This window comes from Chelonia mydas, chromosome 6 (genome assembly GCF_015237465.2).
Source record: "Chelonia mydas isolate rCheMyd1 chromosome 6, rCheMyd1.pri.v2, whole genome shotgun sequence".
Taxonomy (NCBI): Eukaryota; Metazoa; Chordata; order Testudines; family Cheloniidae; genus Chelonia; species Chelonia mydas.
Window position 1 is genome coordinate 69,260,303 of NC_051246.2, and position 23,887 is coordinate 69,284,189.

Here is a 23,887-nt window from a genome sequence, read left to right on the forward strand (position 1 = left end):
TCCCAGTCTTTATTCAAGCCTAAATTAATTGTATCCAGTTTGCAAATTAATTCCAGTTCAGCAGTCTCTCGTTGGAGTCTCTTTTTGAAGTTTTTTTGTTGAAAAATTGCCACTTTTAGGTCTGTAATCGAGTGACCAAAGAGACTGAAGTGTTCTCCGACTGGTTTTTGAATGTTATAATTCTTGACGTCCGATTTGTGTCCATTTATTCTTTTAGGTAGAGACTGTCCAGTTTGGCCAATATACATGGCAGAGGGGTATTGCTGGTATATGATGGCATATATCACATTGGTAGATGTGCAGGTGAACAAGCCTCTGATAGTGTCGCTGATGTGATTAGGCCCTATGATGGTGTCCCCTGAATAGATATGTGGAGACAGTTGGCAATGGGCTTTGTTACAAGGATAGGTTGCTGGGTTAGTGGTTCTGTTGTGTGGTGTGTGGTTGCTGGTGAATATTTGCTTCAGGTTTGGGGACTGTCTGTAAGCAAGGACTGGCCTGTCTCCCAAGATCTGAGAGAGTGATGGCTCATCCTTCAGGATAGGTTGTAGATCCTTGATGATGCGTTGGAGAGGTTTTAGTTGGGGGCTGAAGGTGATGGCTAGTGGCGTTCTGTTATTTTCTTTGTTGGGCCTGTCCTGTAGTAGGCAACTTTGGGTACTCTTCTGGCTCTGTCAATCTGTTTCTTCACTTCAGCAGGTGGGTACTGTAGTTGTAAGAATGCTTGATATAGATCTTGTAGGTGTTTGTCTCTGTCTGAGGGGTTGGAGCAAATGCGGTTGTATCGTAGAGCTTGGCTGTAGGCAATGGATTGTGTGGCGTGGTCTGGATGAAAAAACTTCAAAAACAGACTCCAACAAGAGACTGCTGAATTGGAATTAATTTGCAAACTGGATACAATTAAGTTAGGCTTGAATAAAGACTGGGAGTGGATGGGTCATTACACAAAGTAAAACTATTTCCCCATGTTTATTCACACACACACACACACACACACCCCTCCCCCCCCCCGCAGTTCCTCAGATGTTCTTGTCAACTGCTGGAAATGGCTCACCTTGATCATCACTACAAAAGGTCCCCCCCCACTGGTAATAGCTCGCCTTAACTGATCACTTTCGTTATAGTGTGTATGGTAATACCCATTGTTTCATGTTCTCTGTGTATATAAATCTCCCCACTGTATTTTCCACTGAAAGCATCCGATGAAGTGAGCTGTAGCTCACAAAAGCTTATGCTCAAATAAATTGGTTAGTCTAAGGTGCCACAAGTTCTCCTTTTTTTTTTTTTCATAGAAATGACGTTATTCTTAAAAATCAAGGTGATTACCCCATAAAATAAATACAGACCAGTTCCCCGCTAAATCCCAAGTTTCTACAAACTAACCAGAGGTTAAGTTCAAAAGTTATCCAAGATGATGAGCCAATTTAAAAATTATTTCATTTTATTTTGTGCACTTGGCATATAGTCAGTTTCACTGTTATGTATTGTCAGTTAGCCCGTAAATTTCCCCTTTCCATAGGTCTTTCACACAGCAACAGACAAGAGGAAAAATCTGCAAAGGTAACTATAAAAATGAAAAAGTTGGCAGAGCGACTCTGGCAGGTCTGGCGTGGGCACCTGAAACTACTTTTAAAACTTTAGTAGAGTTTAAATTAGCAGCCTTACAAGTTTCCTCATTCAGAGAGCAACTAGTTAAATTCTCATTCTGAAGGACTACACGGCCAACCACAAATCTGACGAAAATTTAATCTCATGAATTCTAACGTGAACCAGGGATAGTCAAGCCACATACAAATAACACTTTTTCCACTTGGACTGTAAAGGGATATGATCCATTTTAGACCAAGTCTTTGATCATGGGTAAGGTTTGTGAAACTGTTCAGGGTGCTTGGTACCACCTGTTGCCCCACCCATGGATTAAACAAATACTGAATGTTTTCCAGATCCCTTTGATCAAAATACAAACAGGTCATATAAGGGTACAAAGTACCAATGAAATCTTTAGCCAATAGAAAAGTAATTAGGAAGGTCATGTGAGAGGAAGCTCCCTGTGCAATCCTCCTGTTTTGCAAGGGAAACCAGCCTTTTCAAGTATAAGTCCGTTGAAGAAAATAGGTCAGATTCACTCATCTGTCCGACTCCTAAAGTAAACAAATTTCAACTAATGGAAAAAACAAGGTTTAAAAACAGTTTTTGTTGAAAGGATTCTTCTGGAACTGCATTACTAGTCTAGCCTCCACATTACATTGCAAGTCCGTGCACATTTTACGATAGGTCTTTCTTTAAAGCAAGTCAAGAAAAAAAAAAATGTGCAGTTTTGGTTACACCAATTTTAAGCGACGCCCATGCCCAGTAAATAAATAATGCACTGCCACCTATCAATGGATCTTTTTTGATAGCTAAATTAACATATACCATCTCTAGCATAGAGTGACAGGTACGCTGCCCAGAAATTAAAATCTAAATAAGAGTTGGAGCAACAATCACTCTCTATTATTCTGTCTATAATATGCTTTGTACCGGAGACACTCAATGTTAGGTGTAAGATAGTCAAAAGTTTGGAAATAAGTACTTTTTGCTGCTTTCTTTCAAAGTCATCTGACATTTCTGAGCCAAGAGAAGATACAAACTGTTGCAATCTCACTGAGAATCCGGCAAGGGTGGTTCTACTTGTGTAACTGATTTAGAAGGGAAAAAACACTTGAGACACATTCTTCTACATTGTTAGGAAGATTTGCATCCCAACATAAGCCTCGTGGTCTGTGTTTTTGCCTGTAATAAGGTGTGGCCAATATCTGATATCTCAGGTTTCATGGAAATGATATTAGACTCCACAAAGCTTTCAGGATTTTAGTATGCAATCAATATTGCAGAATAAGTAAACATATGAAAAAATATGCATGTATTTCTGGTTTTCCAGATTTCACATTTTAATCTACAAAGAGTTTATAAGGTAAAGCAACAACCAAAGTGTGCTACATAGTCTCTTACAGAACCTAAATTTTATTGTTGGTGCTTTAATATTACTAGAGCAGGGGTGGGCAAACTTTTTGGCCTGAGGGCTACATCAGGGTTCCAAAACTGTATGGAGGGCCGGGTAGGGAAGGCTATGCCTCCCCAAACAGACTGGCCCCTGCCCCCTCCCATTTCCCACCCCCTGACTGCCCTGCTCAGAACTCCCCACCCATTCAACCCCCCTGCTCCTCATCCCCTAACTGCCCCCTCCCAGGATCCCCTACCCCTATCCAACCCCCCTTGCTCCCTGTCCCGACTGCCCCCCTGAACCTCCGCCCCATCCAACCCCAGCTGATCCCTTTGCCCTGACTGCCCCCCCAGGACCCTCTGCCACTTATCCAACCCCTCCGCTCCCCATCCCCTTACCATGCCAGAGCAGCATGTCTGGCAGCCACGCTGCTCTGGAGCCAGCCACGCCGCCACACTGTCTGGCAGGAGCTCGCAGCCCTGCCGCCCAGAGCGCTGGTGGCACAGCGAGCTGAGGCTGCGGGGGAGGGGCCGGGGGCTAGCCTCCCCGGCCAGGAGCTCAAGGGCCAGGCAGGACGGGCCTGCGGGCCGTAGTTTGCCCACCTCTGTACTAAAGTATTAATTTAAAAGACTCCGTTCATGACAGTATTTCTATGTTCATCACAAACAGGAGATTTTTTTTTTCTAACAGAAGCCACTTCCTTGTGTCAAAATACTAAAGGCACAACAATAAAAAGTTTGATCAGTATATAAAATATCTATTAAAAAAACAGTCAATTTAATAATTTCAGAACTATTTGCTTTTCAATACAATTCCAGAATCTCCACAGTTTAAAGGAATTGAATAAAACTTTGTTTTCCTGTAAGAGACAGATACAAGCTAAAGAAAATGTTATAACCAGGTTAGAATAATAGTTTGCCTCCAGCCACATTGGGTTGCTAAACTGTTTTTCCCCTCTACAAGAGCACTTAAGCCACTCTTAAACATGGTTGTGATACATGGTGGTTCTCTCTTTTTAGTTGAGTCTGTAATGGAGTTTAGTGTGGGACAAACTGATGCTATCCCTTCCCCACATCTCTTGGGAAAGTGAACCCTTATTACAATTACATTTTATCAGCATCACTGCAATTATTCTCCAGTGCAAGAATTGTGTGAAAGAATCTGTCCTTGCTTTTTATACCAAAATCACTCTCTTTTTGTATGCTTTTCAGTGCTGAGTTTTGTTTTGAATTAGTTTATTCTTTCTGGAGGCTTGGATACTGTAAAATCTAATTAAATCCAGCTCTGTCACACTGATAGAAATGGAAGGATGCACCATATGAGCACTCACTCACTAAAGCACAGCAGTCCTACTTACGCATCACAGTATGACTAACCACATTATACATTACAGGACTTTCCAACCCATTTACCCTTTCATTACCAAATTAAAATCCAATAATGTACATACTGGGGCAAACTTTCTGCTCTAATATGACAAAACATTTGCCCTTCTCTCCATTTTAATAGTATATTGGTTTAACAAATCTCGATCAACTCTTTAAATATGTTTTGTATTTGGCTTTGAAATAGTAAAGTACTTTTGCTTTTCATTTGGGTTGGGGGGACCGAACCAGTAATGGGTACACAATGAAGGGAGCAATCCTAAGTAACACTGTTTTGGTAATAGCAGGTTGCACATAATGATTTTTGGGAGATCAAAAATAACCTCAGGACTCTTGCTGCTCACAGAGCTGAAGACTGCACAGGTTATAGAACTATATTCAGATCAAAGGAATGGGGGTACTCTGGCAGAAGACTGCATGAGACTACTCATGAAAGATTGATGGTGGCTGTAAAGCACCCCAGACACCAACATCCGCAAATGAATTGTGGGAGCAGGGGAAGAATAAGTGAACTCTGTCCAGGTTGGACCTAGGTAGAACTGAAGAGCCTATGCTTAAAGTCTCACTGTGAGAACACAAACAGATGGTAAAATAACACAGTTGACTGGTCTAGTCCCATTTCCTTTATGACATACCAAATAATTGATTACTTGAACTTTGCAAAATGCTAACAATCAATAGCAACTATGGATAAGAATACAATTATTATTTCCTAAAATTTTAGGATTTTGTTATTAGGTTATTAAACGTTAAACTAATTCAGCATCAATGGCAATGCGTTAAAATACCGGTAGCTACCTGGCATCCTGCCCCAAAACTAGGAATGTCATACTCAATACATCTGAATAGTCATAAAAGCATCCACAGATTGTCAATCCGTAAGTGGAGCAAGCAATGAGTTGGCAGATTTAAATATGCATTCAAACTAATTCAGGCTCAACATTTAATATTCCATAAGAGTGATATTTTGAAAATGTCAGCAGTGACATAATGCAAAAAATTACTCCAGACCTTCGTATATTGGTCTGTCAGGAGAAACACAGGTTTACAAGAGACCTTTAATATGCTTCTTGCAAGACAGAGGATTAAATGCACTGTAGATGTAACAACTATTTCATTTACATATTGAAGCCAGTTGCCCACTTGAACCTATGCAGAAAAAGGAGTTCAGCCAGTGAGAGAGAAAACCCAAAAGCTATCCAGTAATTACTATTCTGAAGCAATGTCCCAAATTATCAGATTCGACTATTTTTGCAAACCCAGTGACATATGGTCCTGTATGACTCACTCCCATCTCGAAGAGGGAATTTATTAGAGAAGCAATCTTCTTGCTTTATATGAAATATACCTCAAATATTTTCCCAGACAGATAGCTACTATACAGTGTGCTGTAGAAGCTGCCAGATCCATCAAATGTTGAAAAGTAATTTGGTTTTAATTAGCATCCATTTTAGCATCTAAAATGGACGTAAAAATCTTACCTCTGACCTTTGCTTAGCCTTTTGGGAAGCAGTAAGCGAAGTCAAAAAAAGTTGAGTGGGCAAGAACCATACATGCATTATTAAACATCTTTCCTGGGATTGTGATACAGCCCCACGTGAGTTGAACAGCAAACCAATAATAAATTCTACAATAAAAATCCCCATTTGACCCACAGAGTTTGGTCTGGTAAAAAAGTCACATATGCATGAGAAATAGGAAATCAAATGCAGACGAGAGAGTTAAGGATCTCCATGAAAACGTAACATTTCCTAACTAGTCAAAAAAGTGCCTCTTTAAAATAATTACTTTTCAGAGCAGCACCAAATACACAAAAGGATAAGGGAGAACAAAGTGTGGTAATTTCTGTAATCAAAGTCTTTACTACCCCTAACTCCTTTACCTTACAAAGCCAGGGAGAACAAGCTCAATTTTATTTCATCTCATGAATCAGAATTGTTTATTAAATTTAAATTATGTAGACCCATGGAATTACCTTTGAAGGCAATGGTGTTGTATAGGTGCCACAAATGGCATAATTTGGCCTGCAGAACCATTATTAATGTGAAAAGATGGAAACAACCCAGCATGAATCAAGAACCAGGCCATGTCTACACTACAAAAAGTTTTTTATGCATGGCTATAACAGTCAGGGGTGTGAAAACACTACATAAAAGCTGACATAGCTATGCCAGCAAAACACTCACTGTAGACACAGCTATGCCAACAAAGTGTGCTTCTGTCAGCATAACTGATGTCGTCCAGGGAACAAAACTTCTGCATCCACACTAAGGGGCTCTACTAACACACAGAAAACATCTGCTTAAAGTGCAGTGGCATTCAAAAAAAATAATGTTAGGAACCATTAGGAAGGAGATAGATAAGACAGAAAAAAATCATCATAATGCTACTATATAAATCTGTTGTGCGCCCATAACTTGAATACTGCATGCAGTTCTGGTTGCCTTGTCTCAAAAAAAAAAAAAAAAAAAAAAAAAAAAAAAGATTAAAACTGGAAAATAGAAGGACAACAAAAACAAGTAGAGGTAAGGAACAGCTTCCATATGAGGCGAGATTAAAAAGATTGGGACTGTTCAACTTAGAAATGATGACTAAGGGGAGATATGATAGATGTCTATGAATCATGAATGGTGTGGAGAAAGTGAATAAGGAAGTGTAATTTACCCCTTCACAGAAGGGGTTTTTCGCCTTCCTCTCCAGCGTGGGGCATGGGTCACGGGTCACTTGCTGGAGGATTCTCTGCACCTTGAAGTCTTTAAACCACGATTTGAGGACTTCAATAGCTCAGACATAGGTGAGAGGTTTGTTACAGGAGTTGGTGGGTGAGATTCCGTGGCCTGCTTTGTGCAGGAGGTCAGACTAAACGATCATAATGGTCCCTTCTGACCTTAAAGTCTATGATTCTATATAACATGAACCAGGGGTCATCTAATGAAATTAATAGGCAGCAGGTTTAAAACAAACATAAGGAAGTACTTCACACAATGCACAGTCAACCCGTGAAACTTGTTGCCAGGGGATGTTGTGAAGGCCAAAAGTACAACTGGGTTCAAAAAAGAATCAGAAAAGTTCATAGAGGATAGGTGGGTCCATCAATGACTATTAGCCAAGATGGTCAGGAATGGAACATCATGCTCTGGGAGCCCCTAAACCACTGGCTACTAGAAGCTGGGGTATATCACTCGATGAAGTGTCCTGTTCTGTTCATTCCCTCTTAAGCATCTGACACCAGCCATTGTTGGAAAACAGGATACTGGGCTAGTTGGATCATTGTTCTGATCCAGCATGACCATTCTTATGTTCTTACAGCTATACCAGTATAGCTCTGTAAACTGAACTCGTGTAGATTAGTCCCAGACTGAGCTGGCAGAGTTGGCAGTTTGCAATCCCACATTTAAATGTGATGACTCAAGTTGCTAAAAAATCATGACTGGTGCTTTTTTTTAAAAAAAATAAAAAAACTGAAAAATAAATTGTTTTATTTTTATTTGCTTTTTAGTTTAGGTCTTTAGGGTATGTTCAGGTAATATTGTTCTGCTCTTCTCTAAAGCTGTAAGGGAAATAAGTATCTTAAATGGAAGAAGAGACACTCTCAACCACAGGATTCCAGAAATTGGGGCTTTAAGAAAAATCATCAAATATGGCAAGCCTCAAAGTAAAATCAAAGTTCGCAACACTGATTAAACCCACTTTTCACATGTAAATTTAACACATTTAATTTGGATAGCAATCACAGAGAAACTAAAAGACCCACAATGCCATTTTTACATAGTTATTTACTGTGATCTCACTAAGTGCTTCCTATCCAATCTTAACATTCAGGCCTTGTCTACTTTACAGAGTTTTGCTGACAACAGTTATGCCAACATACAGCAACCGCTTAATTAATGTATCGTTGCATGTCCACACTATGCTCCTTGTGTCAGCAGAGTGCACCCACACTAGCAGCTCTTGCATTGAGACAGAGAGCAGTGCACTGGGGCAGCTATCCCACTGTGCAACTGGTCACAGGGTACTTTGGGAAGGGATTGCAATGCCTCACGGGGCAGCTGCCTTTTGCCAACAAAACTGCGTAGTGTAGAGAAGGCCTTAGTAGCTTTTTGTACGGAATACAAAAACTTTACTCAGTGTGACAAGTTCTTTGCTCCTCAGAGGCTCAATCTGCTAAATTTTAAAAAGTCATTAATCTTAAATCCCATGTAAAATTTTATTCTACTTTTTTGACCAAATGAAATTATTCTACATTTTCAAACTTTACAAAAAGCTTTTGATAATGGGGAGATTTTTTTTCCTCCCAAAACAGCAAGCTTGTCCCACAAAAAACACAGGTTACTCAGCAGCTATGCTGCAAGACATGAAATCCATCAAAGCATGCTTCCCCTCATATGTCCTTGCACTGCTTGTCAGGTCAACATTTTTCAGTTTGAGCATTTGCTCCAGAAATGAAATGATCATCCAAGGTCTTGCTGGAGCTCTATCCTAAGTGAGAGCTCACTGGCACAAATCCACACAGTCTGGAGTGTTCTAAATGTGTTTTAGAAGGTAACCCATTCCAACCAAGTTTGGAATGTGGTGGTTTCAGTGAGCTGTATGTAGTTTTTCAGTTTCATGTGTAGGAAATAGAAATGATTACAAAGAGTAAGAATTCCCACTCCTTGGCGCAGCCAACTGACCTAGCAGCAGCGGTCTGCAGCACTACTCAGGAGGCCCAGAACCCAGTGTACTAGTGTACCCCAGACAGAGGACAATTGAGACAAGAAACAGTAACCCATAGATACAAGTGTGAAGTACAGACACAATGGTCTTCAAAAGGGTTCTATTCAATTCTTAGATCACAAGACTGTGGGAGACTGATGAGAGGAAAAAAATCTCGGAGCAACTGAAGGAGCAAAAAGCAGTTTTACCTCATGGTCAAAATAACTGAAGATAAATGGACTCATTTTCCAAGAAGACTGAAAATCTTGTAAAAACTGCAGACTGTTACACTATGTTTTCATCTTAATTATGCTAGGACAGTGTCCATAATGTACTAGGCACTTTCCAGACATGAGAACATAGTATCTGCCATGAAGAGTTTGCTATTTAATATTTAAACAAGAATTTTATTTTCTGAATGAGTAAATACGTTAACATTTCTAGGCCTGTCCAATTCAAATCCCTTGCTTCATAACTCTTTCACAATACCTCTTTTTGGAAAACTTACCAAGAACTTGACAATATTTCTCAAGTCAGTTTCCTTTAACAAAGGAAATTAATTTGAGATATCACAGTTGTACCTTCCTCTACAGCCACACCTAACAGAAGAGAAATAGTGAAGTGACCCAGCAAGCAGTTTTAGTTTTGTGAATAACTAAGGTGTTACTAAAAAGAACAAGGAGTACTAGTGGCACCTTAGAGACTAACAAGTTTATTTGGGCATTGTTAGTCTCTGGTGCCACAAGTACTCCTTTTCTTTTTGCAGATACAGACTAACACAGCTGCTAATCTGAAACCTTACAAAGTGGTTGCCATTAGTCTCTAAGGTGCCACTAGTACTCCTTGTTCTTTTTGCGGATACAGACTAACACGGCTACCACTTTGTAAGGTTTCAGAGTAGCAGCCGTGTTAGTCTGTATCCGCAAAAAGAAAAGGAGTACTTGCGGCACCTTAGAGACTAACAAATTTATCTGAGCATAAGCGTTCGTGAGCTACAGCTCACTTCATCCTACACAAGTACCCCTTTACTTTGTAAGGTGTTATTGTCAACAATTCCATCACCAAGTTTTCAAGTCCCCACAGGAGCACAAAGATAATGTTTTCAGTGGTAGGAATCTAATTCCAAACACAGGATTAGAGGTTCTTAACATTCATCCACACAAACTGTTAAAAATGAAGTGTCCAGTACAGGTATCCTTATTCAATAAGATTAAACCCTGCACATCATATTCACCACTTTCAACATTAGGCTACATCTCTTAATACAGTTTCATATTGTTGGATCATATTAAAGAAGTTCTGTATTAAAACCACAAATGAGTTTGATTCCCCATAGTTTAAATTCCAGGGTATTACTAATTAAGAGGTCTCTTGGTTTTTGGTACTGTTTCTCTCCCTCTGTGTGTGAAACTTGCAAGCTGCTAGTTGTGTTAGTACATTCTAAGACAGAGTCTGTTCTCAAAGCAATTCACAGAGACTCAAAGCAATACTCTAACAATAGAAACAGCACCCAGAGACTCCCCGCCCTTTTGTTGTATTAACAATTGTGATTAAAATAGAGATAGAGGATGTATGTGGATGGATGCTTGGTGTGGATAATAACTGAATGATCAGGGAGGTGCCAGCCTAAGAATCCAGTGTCCATCGGCTGAAGAAGGCGTCAAGTGGAAATAACCAGAGGACCCCCGGAGGGCAGACTGGAATCCACCCAACAGCCTCAAGAATGGGAGAACCAAAGAACAAGATAACATCTTGGAGCCGTCAGGAATGTGCCATCTGCTGATTGATTCAGCAACAGCATGATGCAGCAATTCCCATAGACTGGCATAGGAAGAAATTCCTATAAAAATAGACTCTAAAAAGTGAGAACTTTGGGGTCTGATTCTGCAAACCAACTTCCAGGAGCATCAGATGAGCATCTGACAAGGCCCTGCTCCCTCCTCATGTCCAGGCCACCTGGCCAGTGGCTTGGCATGAGCAACTCTAAGGCTGGTAACTATGATAACTTTGCAGAACCTCTGTGTGTGTGTGTGTGTGTGTGTGTGTGTGTGTGTGTGTGTGTGTGTGTGTGTGTGTGTGTGTGTGTGTGTGTGTGTGTATGAATGTGTGAATAAATATGAGATTGAATGGAATGTTACAGCTATAACTAACTGCTTACTATGATAACAACCTTGCAGAACCTGTGTGTGTGTGTATGAATGAATGTGTGAATAAAGATGAGATTGAATGGAATGTTACAGCTGTAACTAACTGCTTACTATGATTCTTTCTGTATTCACAATAAATGTGGTGTTTTGCCTTTTTCCCTTTAATAAGATCCTGCTGGTTTTTATTTTATTGGTACAACAATATAGCCTCAACATGTATAGTAATGATACGCATTACATTCCTCATGACTGCACTAGAACATAAAACCTAAACTCTGATCTTAAACTTAATATACATGTCAGCCATATGTGCACTGGTGAAGTGCATTAAGTCCCCCCCACCCATGCAGAAGTTATGGGATCTGAATATAACTATAGTGAGCGGGGGGGTGCTTAATTTTGAAAGGCATGTCATTTATTCATGTGCCTAAGTAGTATTTGAGAGACTAACTTTAAGAACCCTTTATTTTTTGAAGTCTTGGCCTAGATGTTTTGTGGCAGGAACTGACAGATATTTCCGAAGTGTCAAGTATGTTATAGGAGAAGTTAATACGCCTTATATCGGTTGCAGGAAGCAATGCCAACTTTTGCAATTTTGTCATTAGTCTTGCAATATTTGCGGTTTTTCTTAAAATCCCAGCTCCTTGATTCAGTTGATTTCATAAAGAACCTTAGCTTTCATTTAAGTTGATAGCTCTCTTGGTTGTAGAGAAAAGTCTGAAAACATTAACTGTAAAGGCTCAAAAACCCAGAACGCAAGCAAAAATTCAAAATGTATCGTTTAAGAGTCCCATGATTATTGGGGGCCTGGGTTATGATTTTTGACCACTTAACAGGAGAAAAATTCCTGCATCGTTCCCAACCCATAGTTTGCTGCCCCCTCTCCCCACCTGACAGGGATGCCAATGCTGTTCTCTTCGCAGTTCTCTCACAACCTTCAAAACAACCCCAATTCCTCCTTGTAAGGCAGCTACTATTACTGCATCTAGCCAACATATTAACAGAATAGTTAATTTACAAGTGAAGTGGTAAGGCTTCAAATGCATTAGACAATTAATAAAAGCATGAACTGCATAGCCTTTTATATGCTTCTCTGGAGAATCTACCCAGAGTTTGAATTGATTTACTCTTTCTACAAGTCTGTCACACCTTCATCTCTTTGGGGCTGAATCTTCTTTCTTTAGAGGAAAAGTTTACCAGAAATCAAGAGATACTAAAGGCTCATCTCAGACCTAACCTAGCTGCCCAAGACACTTTCATCTCACTTATTTTTGTATTTGTATATTAAACAACTCCCTAAAGCACTGAAGAAGAGACCTCAATTAAACTGTGGAAGTTTTTAAAATAAAAATGAAAGGAATGTGGAGACAAGGCAATAGATATACTTTTTTTAAAAAGAACTCTAAGTTAAGCTACTTTGAGACACAAGTGTAGAAAACAAGCACAGCACCCTCCCACCACCCCTCCCGTATTTAAGTTTATTGATAATAAAGCATGATAGCTCTGTTTATAATATATTTATGTTTATTGATATAGCAAGTCCCAAGGCATCAGACCTTCAGGAAATGGGTATCCCTTCCTCAGTTAATTCACTTCATACAAGTAACCATGACAAAGGTTTATTGGTTATATTACTAACATTAACAATGACATCACACCTCTGCACATCTAGCCTACTACAACATTGTTTCTGGTGATTAGTCGCGTAATTCGGTCTTATATAGAACTAAGAACTCAACCCCTTTTACAATATGAAAGTTTGAATACGAATATTAATCAAAGCATGGGAGGAATAGCCAGAAGGTAGGTAGATAGTATACCAATGGATATAGTTTCCATAAGTAGTCATCATAATTCTGCCTTTGCATCATCATGGCAACAAAAATGTCTTAGGTTTTTTGATCAGTTTTATTATACTAAATTGTAAATAGGACTTATGTAACATTTAACTAGCCAGTCCAAATAAGCTCATTAATAAAATTACACCAAAAAACCCTATGAATAATCTGTTTTTCCCACTAACTGAACCAGACTGTACTGATCAATAGAACTGAGCTATCCAGTAAATTGTACCAAAGGACACTTCGTTGTGTCGGCTTTCAGACAAGATTTAATCTACAGTTATTTGCATTGGAGTAACCAAGTCCTTGGCCTACAATTGCTAAGGATCAGTGTCACCTGCTGAGAGAGTAAGTGCCTCATCTTTGTTACAGCATTTTTCTAGTTGCATGAGTATATAAACTTGATAGAAAGTAGTTCTGTTCTATCAGTATTATCTTTCACATATGTTATTTGAGACTTCTGGCCGCCTACATTTAGTATACCTCTTGCCCATCCCCCTATGTCAATAGCTCCCTTCTTTCATGGCAATACAAGTAGTTGTGTTAATTTTCTCTTTCTATGAAAAATCTTAGAAATGAACATGTCATTAAACCAGTGCAGGTCTTTGCACATATTTCCCTTGCAATACTGTATCCAAATATCTCAGAAAGAACCCATAATGTTTTCAGAAAAACTCAACAATGAATACATTTAAATTTCATTAAGTTTTTAATTTAACAAAATTGATTTGCAAACTTAAATGTCCTTGCATTAATTGAAACTGCTTTTTGCAGAATAATCTAGAAATTGGTGAAGCTGAAAGCATTATGCAACCCATGTCATAAGTACAATAAGACAATGAACATGTTATCTAACCAGATTTTAATATTTTAATTTTCCATCAAAAAACTGCTAGGGGAAACACTAAAGTTGATCATCCGTACACTCAAAATCAGGAAAGGCCAAAGTTAAGGTTGCACAAACATTAATGCTGTGTTTTTGCATTATGATACAGATACTATTTTTGAAACAATTTACAGGGATTGTTTTTCGTAGGGTGGAAGATTGAGAATTCTTTGATGACAGCGAGCGAACTGTTCACGATTATTGTTTCTGACATCAAGAATCGGCAAACATCAAGACATACCTCAGAGTGCTTTCCATTTCAGCATGACACTTTCCAAATCACTTGCATCTTATAACTATTGAAACAACCTTTGTTCACCTGTGAACAGACTGAAATATCCCAAGACACTTGGTAAAGTAGATTTTAATCAAAAAGCACCAGGTGAAAGCTACAGAAATATTGTGTGCTGCTGTAACACACCAATGAAGCTACTGCAACTAAATGACTATCATTGCAGAATGAGTTGATGGCTGAACTAAAGATCTCAGAATGAGGCTTGTAGAGAAAGGAGATGAATGTTTGCAGTTTTTTCCACAATCATAAAATTACAATATATTTCATACAAAGTATGCCATGATATATGAAAAGTAATGATCTGCTGAAACCCATTGTTCTGTCCAAATACGTATACTGTTAGGATTGCCAGGTGTCCAGGTTGCGACTGGATCGCTGCTGACTGGGCCATTGAAAGTCCAGTTGTGGTGCAGGCAGGCTCCCTACCCGGCTCTGCACAGCTCCTGGAAGTGGCAACATGCTCCTCTGGCTCCTAGATGCAGGGGCAGCCAGGGAGGCTCCGGACACTGCCCTCACCCTGCCCCCCCCGACTCTGCAGCTGTGACCAATGGGAGCTGCGGGGCAGGGGGAAGGACGCATTGCCACCTGGGCAACGTATGTGCCTAGGAGCCAGGGGGACATGTTGCTGCTTTCTGGAACCGCTTGAGGTGAACATCACCCAGAGCCCACATTCTGAAGACCCTGCTGCACCCCAAGCCCCAGCTCTGAGCTCCCTCCAACACCCAAACTCCCTCCCTGAGCCTGCACCTCACACGCCCTCTCACACCCCAACCCCTGCCTCAACCCAGAGCCCCTTCCTACACCTCAAACCCCTCATCCCCAGCCCCACACCAGAGCCCACACCCTGAGTCAGAGCCCTCACCCCCATCCACACACTCAACTCCTCATTTCTGGCCCCCCCTCAGAGTCCGCACCCACCTTCCCCAGTCCCCTCCCACACCTCAAAGCCCTCATCCCTGGCCCCAACCCAGAAGTCACACCCCCAGCCGGAGCCCTCACACCCTCCTGCACCCCAACCTCCTACCCCAGCCTATTGAAAACGAGTGAGCGAGGGACGGAAGGAGGGGGGATGGAGTGAGCAGGGAGCATGGCCTTGGGGAAGGGGCAGGCAGGGGTGTTCAGTTTTCTACAAATAGAAAGTTGGCAACCCTAGTTAGCGTGTATGAAGTTATGAGATTTTGTTGCATGGTTGTTACTGAAATAAGTTGTAAATTTGAGAGTCTCTACTGCCACTCCCATTATTCAGCAAGGGAGTTGCAAACAAGGGATTCACAATAATATAAGAGGGCTGCACAAGAATCACACAATGGGGGATTGCTCAACTCTGACTCAGCAAAGCCCACCAGGACAAGTCTGAGCTAATGTTTTCCAGGCACATGGATTGAGGATCTAAAATAGGTGACAGTGACATCATGCTTTTACCTTTTTCCTCCCTCACCTATGCTGAAAGCAACAAGAATGCCAGGAAGACAAAGACTAACGGAAGAGAGACTGGTCCCAGGCTTAAAGGGAAAGCCTGTGTATTAAAACCTATAACCTACCTGCAATGTCCAGTGGAGTGAGAAAACTGCTTGATTCAAATACCGCCTAATCTAATAACGTTTAACATTTAGACTGTGCACTTACCTTTTATTTTCTTTGGTAACTATCTCTGACCTTTTGTGCCAACCATTTATAATCACTTAAAATCTCTCTTTCTGTAGTTAATAAATCTGCTTTATATTTTAAATATAACAGTGTGTTTTGGTCAAAGTGCTCGGGAAATCTCAGCTCAGTTTACAAAGGCTAGCGTGAATCCTCTCCACATAGAGGGAGGAGTGGACTGCGTAATAAACTACACTGGTCAGGCTTCTGACCAGGAATGACTACCCAGCCACTCAATTTTATGACTGGATCAACAACGTGTAGTATCTGAACTGTATTGCAGCTCAGATTTAAACCAACAGCTCAAAACCACAAGGCTCCCAAGTTAAGGCATTAAACCAGTTTTTTCTATTACAGAGTATATTTCCCAGCTTCATCTACTTAATGTAAGATCTCTCACCAGCTTCCAAAAATGTAAATTAACTCCAGTATGATTATACATAAAGTTAGCAGACAACTGAGTAACTTATAACCAAACATGGCTAAATCTTTCCATGAAATCTGCCACGTACATCTCAGAGAAGAAAATATCTGAGCACATAAAAGAGAAAGGTCATTACCCAGCTACTTTTCAACTAAGTCAAATGTTGTGGCACAGATTAGGCAACAAGTTGCTGCTTGTTTTTGATTGGCTCCTGACCCCTGGCTCAGCCAATCAGAAAGCTTGAACTGTGATTGGCTGAGGGTCAGCATGTGCGCCATTCTCCCTTGCTTTCTGAGCCTGTTGCCGCCAGCATTCTGAGCAGCATGAGAGTTTATATGTTTAGTCAAATGCTGTTTACAAAACAGTGTACAATAAATACAGTGATGTTGCAACATTCGTCATCTATAATTCATTTAGTACAAAAACTGGGTTATTGTGGTGAAAATAGTGTATCAAGCTTTGGTTCAGGAACCAATCCCCCCTTCATACCATTGATTCCCATGCTAAAAGCTGTTTCGACTTACAATGCAATTCTGAAGAACGAATAGTGTAAGTCCAAGGACTCCCTGTAATATCTTTTCTGGCTTATGTATATGAGCACTGGGGGCAGGCTGTGGACATAATGGAAGTCTATTCACTCAATGTCCAGAGTGACTTTGGGAACACTAGCAACCTTCACCACCCACAGATAAACCAGAGCAGTAAGTCGCTTGCAAATCTCCATCACCACAGCACGGACAGTTGACGTGCTAACTAACGCCAAACTGATACATAGTAGTCTGGGGTCGCCAGCTTCCAGGTGGCAACAGCAACCCACATGTGCACTAGAAGACCTTTTCTGCTACATGACCTCACACTGAAGGCCTGGGGCAAATGCCTCATGCAGCTCCCCAAAGGTGACCTTTTTCATTCAGAAGTTCTGGAGCAACTCCCAGTCATTCCAGGTCTGCATGACAATGCAGTCCCACCACCTTGTGCTTGCAGTCCAGAACTCCAGCCAGCATAGGGGCATTCCACAGCTATTAAAACCTGCATCATTAGTCTCTACTGTTCCACATCTGCACACAGACTGCAATCGCTGCTTAGCAAGGCATGCTGCTACCTTCTCAGGGTGACAAGCTGATATGGAAATGTCCTCTACCTCCCTTTTTTCTTGAAATGTGACTTGAACTAACAGATGGAATAGATGCCTTGCCACCAGTGATTTAATGTACTGAATTCGCAGGGTAAGAGCATTTTCACACAGGAACTAAAAAGGAAAGACAAGTTTTCTCATCTTACACTGAAAATGAAATTCATAGAGCAGTGCAACTTGGCGTTGCACTAAGAGCCATGGGATACCCCACGAAAAGTCCAGCCAAGCACATGGGTTAGTACAGCATCAGTGTGGATGCAGCTCTATGAGTCTGGCACAGGAAGGGCTTCATAGCAGGGCCACTTCACTAGGACTAGGCAATCCTGGGCTCACTCTGCAATGAAGACATACCCATAATATTACTGTTCACTGAATTTGGTTTGAGTGCTGCTCTGGAAATCCCTTCCACAGAGATGATCTGCACAGCAATATCTTCTCTGTATGGTGCTTGCAGACAAATATTTGGACTGATCTCTACTTCCATGCTCATGTTCAGGGATATAAGGGCAACGGGGAAGAGAAGAATTTAAGCTTCCCTCTTCTAAAGAGCATTGGATGAGCTTTTTTTTTTTTTTTTTTTTTTATATAAACACTACCTGCTGAAGTATGGGAACTAGGGAAAGCACGGACTCCCATTTAGCAATATTAAAAAAAGAAAACTAAATCACAGCAGCCTAATTTACTATTGCAGGTTATTAGAGAGATGCTTGAGAATGATATTAAAATATCCCATTTACATAGAAATGGACCAACTTACCAAGTATCAAAGATATTGACATTTAAAAACAGAAGTCTCCTTCTCAAACGCTGCAACTAAGCCTGCACACTGGCTTTACTTCATCAACTTTTCTACAGCATCAGAATGACAAGTATGACATAACTACAGGCTCAAGGAAAAGTTGCATGGTGCTTACTCAGAAGACCAGCATCTACAATAGAAGCAAAAAAGGTAGCAATAGAAAGGCCAAGTTACAAAAAAAAATGTTACATGTATAGCTCCTCAGTAAATTTCCTCTCAATGAAGGTCACTAAAGTTATGCAACCAACAAAGCATTTGATATTATCTTGTGACTTTCCAAGCCACAAACCATTTATGTTTCACGTAAAGCACAGTCAGAAATTCTGCCAAATTGATTGCTTCCAGTGGTTAAAAGTGGGAAATTCATGAACACTGCCAGAAAAGACTATTCACGTAAGTAGCAACAAGACATTCTATTCTAAAATCAGACATTTATACAAAACTAACATTTCCTAAAATAAGCTCATGAAGTTGCAAGGAAACATTTTGAAGACTGCATTCTATTCTGGTGAACTAGTCTGTCCTTAGAAAAGTTTGATTTACCAGTTATTCAAGTTTATATATTTGATAGATGAAACGTATTTAGTATAAGATGGTAGGAGTGGGCATAATGGCATAAAACTAGGAGTAATGGGATTCAACTAAGGAAGGCAACATGTAGACTGAATATTAGGACAGGCTTCCTGACAGGGAGATGAATGTAACAGTCTCCCTAAGTAAACCTCATTTCTGACTTTTAAAAATCACAACGGATAACGTAAGAAAGCATATCTTAGGAACAATCTTGCATTGTCAAGATGAACTGAATGATAAAACAGTCTGAGTTCCCCCTTCACATCCATCTTACTTCTATAAGGTACACCACTGAATAATACAGAGGGGGAAGTGTTATCTTGTATGTTTCTCTGTGCTGGAAAAACTAGTGTTCAGAAGCACACTCTGAACTGACTCAGACAATCACACACTCAGCCTTGATAAGTCTCAGAATCACTGAAAAGCCATACTAATAAGTACAGTCATGCGCAATTATTTTGTTGGTTTCTCCCTTGTCATCAGATTGGTCGATAGACACCCTGTGCCTGGTATCCCCCTTTTTAAAAAAAAATTGGGGGGGCAGAAGTTACTTGTTCAGTAGTCTCTTGAGCCTCTAGATCTGTTCACATGACTATTCCTGTATTAGGCATTGTAGCAGAAAGAGAAGGAAGGTGTATGTCAAGGAGCTTCTCATCACTTTACGGACAGCAGGGAGTTGGAAGTAGAACTGGTTGAGAATTTGACAAAAACTGCTTTTCACTGGAAAAAATGCAGATTCACCAGAACTTTGTGCAGGAACGTACCACTTTCAAGAACAAAAAACCAACATTCATCAGGAAAAAGGTTTCTAATATCCAGGATGGAATTTTTGGTCAAAAAAAGAAGAGACAACCCCCATCCCCCTCGAATATCCAGTAGCCTTGTTGGTGGTCAGGGCACTCAACTGGGACGTGGAAGACACAGGCGTTCTGCAATTCAGAACATGAACCAGACCTGGATCTTGTGCATCCCAGACGAATGCCCTTAGCACTAGCAAATTGGGGCTGGGGGGCTCCTTTCTAAAAAGCTTTGAAAAGTCTTGGTTTTCTCCCAGAGCAGAAGGAAGAAGTTTTGAAATCCAAAGAATTTCATAGGTCAGGAAAGCTTTCCCCTCCAACTCTAGTCGCAATGAATCCTGGCCTCTCTACTATGCTCCCCCCAGCCCCCAGGGGAAAAAAATAATTCTGCCCTGCAGAATTGGGGGTTTGCAAATTGCAAATGAAGTACAGTCTTACATGACAGAAAAAGCTGGATTTTTTATATGTGAAGAGGTTTTGAGGCAAAAAAGGAATGCAGGCCCATATCAATTTCATGTCCTGGAATGAAAAGCTTTTTCATAGCCTACAATTTGTATTTATAAACTGTGACTGATTGTTGTAATGGAGCCAAGATGACTGAAGCTATCTGCCTTCTCTAGAACTATACTCTTGAGTATAATGTTTGCCAAAATTTAACAGTTGGTCACTGTCCTGGGCTTGACAGGAAGGATACTAGGGTACAGAATCAGTTGCTTTTACCATGAAATTGTGCACTTCTGGTGAATCATTTGATGTAAACCTCTAACTGTATAGAAACAACCCTTTGGCTCAATATCTGTACATAAGCTCAAAAACCAGCTGTATATAAAGCAATGTGAGGCAGTAATATAAAATTAAGGCTGAGGAGAAGATTTGGGAGGTAATTGGTCTAGTCATCTAGTGGCAAACTGCCTTTAGCACAAGATATCTGAATTAAAGCACGGCTTCCTAGGAACTGTATGTGGGGCTAGGTAAGGTGACTGGCAGTCTCATTCTCTTTTTATTATAGACCCAACTCTGCAAAAATAAAAGGACTTAATTCTCTTGTCTAGTCCAGAGTGGGACTACGGCTGCAGCAGTGGAAACAGAAGATCACTATTCTACTATTGCAGTAAGAAATCCAAGTATGGGTTGCTGAACTAATAATGCACTAGAACTGTTCAACTAAATATACACTATGCTAACCTTCTGATAATTCTCCTGAGGGCTTGGCTACACCTGCAAGTTAGAGTACAGTAAAGCAGCTCCGGGCGCCCTAACTCACAACATGTCCACACTTGCAAGGCATGTAAAGCGCCTGGACTCCGCAGCTGGAGCGCTCCTGGTAATCTACCTTGAAGACAGACATAACATTTGCTGCGCCCCAGCTGGAGCGCCGCAGCGTCAGTGTGGATGCCCTGGTCTAATGCGTTCTGATTGGCCTCCAGAAGTGTCCCACAATACCAGTTCTAGCCACTCTGGTCATCACTTTGAACTCTACTGCCCTGCCCTTAGGTGACCAACAGTCAGACCCGCCCTTTAAATTCTCTGGGAATTTTGAAAATCCCTTCCTGTTTGCTCAGCAAGGCTTAGAGTGCTCTCAGCAAATCTTTCCAGGTGACCATGCCTCCACGTACCAGGCGATCCCCAGTATGGAGCAATGGTGAGATGCTGGACCTCATCAGTGTTTGGAGGGAGGAAGCTGTCCAGTCCCAGCTGCACGCCCGCCATAGGAATTACTATACCTTCGGGCAGATATCAAGGGACATGACGGAAAGGGGCCATGACCAGGACGCACAGCAGTGCAGAGTTAAATTGAAGGAGCTGTGGAATGCCTACCGCAAAGCCCCTGCGGCAAACCGCCACTCTAGTGCTGCCCCCACAACCTGCCGTTTCTACAAAGAGCTGGATGCAATACTTGGGGGGTGACCCCACCTCCACTCCGAGGACCACGATAGACAATTCAGAGCCCAGTTCAACAAGGCAGGAGGAGGAGGAAAGTGGGAGCGAAGGTGTCGAGGAAGAGGGAGACACCCCAGCATCCCCAGATGCATGCAGCTATGAGCTGTTCTCAAGCCAGGAGGAAGGTAGCCAGTCGCAGCGGCCAGTGCTTGGGGAAGGACAAACACACACGCAGAGGTGGTGCCCGGTAAGCGGCTTGTATTTTGGGAAGGAAGGTGTTTGGTGCGGGCTCTTGGGGCAAGGAGGGTTAGGGCTGCATTCATTCCTAGATGCGGAATAGGGTGTTGATGTGCTCTCTCAAATCGCCGTAATCTGCCTCAGTGATCTCTTCAAAGGTCTTATGGGGAAGCTGACCAATGCGCTTGCACAGGTTCCTTGGGAGAGCTACTGTGCTCCTTGTCCCAGTAAGGCCAACATATCCGTGCCACTGTGCCGTGAGGGGCAGGGGGGACCATTGCTGCACACAGGCAAGCTGCATATGGGCCAGGGCAGAAGTTGCATTGTAGTAGAAGACCCTCCCTTGCTACCCAGGTCACCCTCAGCAGCCAGATATCTTCCAGGACAAACTTCTGTGGAAAATGTGGGGACAGTGTTCAGTATAGGGGCCCCCTGCAGCTGTTGGCTCTCCCCAAGGCACAGAACCCCAGAGGACAGTATGGCCGTGAAACAATCAGTCCCCCTTGCCCTGTGCTTACTCATGATTTTTGGGCTCCTATGGGTTACGTGCGTTCGCTTTGGGATGGGCAAATTCTGCTATTGCATAGACTGTGCTGGTCTTTAAGTAGGGGTGAATCATTGCTCTGTCTGGTGTGAACACTTAAGTGTTGCATTTTGCCTTTACAGATGCAACCTTGAGATCTCAGCCGTCCATGTTATCACTGGCCAAAAGACTCCAAAGAATTAGGAAGAGGCCACACAGAAGCAAAGAGGACATGCTGCATGAAGTAATGCGGCAGTCTCTTAATGAAAATCAAAATGCAGATTGCCGGCACCAAAGCAAGGAGCGGCTGCTAGCATTATGGAGTGCCAAACAGACTTGATACAGGCACTCGTAGCCATGCAGGCAGAGCACTACTGCGTGTCCCCTCCCTGAACCCCCCGCAGCCCTTGTCCCAAAACTCTTTCCCTTGTGCCCCCATGTCACCTCTAACCCACTTTCCCCCATATCTGGGTTCTTATCGCCACCAGCTGCCTCCAACACCTGAAGCTTTACCACCCAGCCCTGCAAACTACAACCCTCACCCACTGCACTCAACCCCCATCACCATGCATTTTAGCCAGCCTGAAGTGCAGCACTCATTGCACCGCACTCCAGACAGGAAGGAGGAGTAATGATAACAGGACATATGCAAATCAGTGATTGAATCATTCCCCACCCCACCCCCTTGCCCTTTGTTTCCTGGGCAGTTGTGTTTCTTCTCAATAAAGGAATTTTCTTTTCAATAAATGGATTTTTTGGCTTTGAAAACATTCTTTATTATTGCATTAAGTAAACGATAACTTAGCCCCAGGAAAGCAACAGGCACTGCAAGTTGTGTAGCAAACACAGATTCCTAACAACATTGGCACCACCGCTCTTCACTCCCGTGCAGGGCACCAAACACTACTGGTGGTTTTCAGCCTCAAATTGCTCCCTCAAGACGTCCCTAATCCTTGCAGCCCCGCGCTGGGCCCCTTTAGTAGCCCTGCTCTCTGGCTGTTTAAATTCAGCCTCCAGGTGTTGAACCTCCGAGTTCCATGTCTGAGTGAACCTTTCACCCTTCCCTTCACAAATATTATGGAGGGTATAGCACGCGGACATAACCGTGGGGAGGCCAGGTCCAGCTTCCCATACAGACAGCGCCAGCAGCCCTTTAAACAGCCAAAAGCACACTCCACAGTCATTCTGCACTGACTCAGCCTGTTGAACCGCTCCTTGCTGCTGTCAAGGCTCCCAGTGTAGGGTTTCATGAGCCACAGCATTAAAGGGTAAGCAGGGTTTCCAAGGACCACAATGGGCATTTTGACTTCCCCTACGGTGATCTTCTGGTCTGGGAAGAAAGTCCTGGCTTGCAGCTTCCTGAACAGGCCAGTGTTCCGAAAGATGTGTGCATCATGCACCTTTCTGGGCCAGCCTGCGTTAACGTCAATGAAACGTCCACGGTGATCCACAGCACCTGGAGAACCATAGAGAAATACCCCTTCCGATTAAAGTACTCGGAGGCTAGGTGGGCTGGTGCCAAAATTGGAATATGCATCCCATCTATCGCCCCTCTGCAGTTAGGGAAACCCATTTGTGCAAAGCCAGCCACAATGTCATGCACGTTACCCAGAGTCACGGTTCTTCTGAGCAGGATGCGATT

The 23,887-nt window shown here is 42.0% G+C and overlaps 1 protein-coding gene across 26 annotated transcripts in view; it reads right to left on the minus strand.

Annotated features, from left to right (window-relative positions):
• NUMB (NUMB endocytic adaptor protein) overlaps positions 1 to 23,887 on the minus strand; it is a 159,438-nt gene that overhangs the window by 62,620 nt on the left and 72,931 nt on the right. For 4 of the 26 annotated variants that reach the window (XM_043547968.1, XM_037900346.2, XM_043547976.1 and 1 more), the window contains one exon: positions 18,193 to 18,364. The exons of the other annotated variants lie outside the window; for them this stretch is intronic. The gene's annotated coding sequence lies outside the window, so the exon portion shown is untranslated. Of the gene's footprint in view, positions 1 to 18,192; positions 18,365 to 23,887 lie in introns of those variants that run through there. 26 annotated transcript variants of the gene reach the window in all.